This window comes from Nannospalax galili, unplaced genomic scaffold (genome assembly GCF_000622305.1).
Source record: "Nannospalax galili isolate Female #2095 unplaced genomic scaffold, S.galili_v1.0 scaffold339, whole genome shotgun sequence".
In the NCBI taxonomy this organism is placed as follows: Eukaryota; Metazoa; Chordata; class Mammalia; order Rodentia; family Spalacidae; genus Nannospalax; species Nannospalax galili.
The window spans coordinates 244,246-245,019 of NW_008344185.1; the positions used below are offsets into that span (position 1 = coordinate 244,246).

The 774-nt window shown below is 67.7% G+C and overlaps 1 pseudogene; it reads right to left on the reverse strand.

The window, feature by feature from the left end:
- The window catches only part of LOC103739928, a 24,057-nt pseudogene extending 23,642 nt beyond the window's left edge, over window positions 1-415 (reverse strand).
- Window positions 416-774: the final 359 nt, after the last annotated feature.

Below are 774 nucleotides of genomic sequence, written 5' to 3' on the forward strand. Positions count from 1 at the left end.
CTGGAACAGAGCAGGGCTGGGGATGGTGATGGGGCATGGCAGCCCTGTTTGGCTTCACAGCACTTTCCTTTTGTTTGGGTCTGCATTCACATTGGCTGTGTTCTTCCAAGGACATCTCCCCCAGCTGACTGCTAGGGTACTGGATCATGAGGATCTGCATTCGGACTTGGTGCTGCCCAGTGGGCACACATTCCAGGCCGTCGTCAGGGCAGCAGCCACCACAGCGTTGCACGGTCACACAGCTGGGCACCTGGGCACCACTTTCTTCTGGTGATCAGGGGCATCAAGCTGGGAGACAGGGGCCTGGGCACCAGCCAGCTGCAGCAGTGCGGCGAGCAGCAGGCGGCGGAGTAGGGGGCTCATGGTGCCCGCCGGGGCCACGGTCTAGGGGCTCCCACATCGCCCTAGCCTGGCCGCGCGGGGTGCGGCAGCAGCCAGAGACCATGGCAGGGGCCGGGGTGTGGGGATTGGGGCCCGGGGGGGGCGGCTCCTCCGCGGCCCCCTCCTGAGCCCTGGGCGCAGGCAGTGCAGCTTAGCGTTGGGGCAGCGGCCCTAGGAGCCGAGCGGGCGGGCGGTGGTGGCGGTGGTGGTGGCAGCACGGTGCTGTAGGGCACGGGCGCCCCTCCCGCGGGCAGCAGGGCTGGGGGTGGCGGGTCCCCGCTGGGTGGCTGGGCCATGGCACAGCTGTAGGGCCGCGAGTTCGAGTACCTCATGAAGAGGCGCTTGGTGACCATCAGGTGCAACTGGTCGCAGGGCTCAGTGGACGTGAGCATG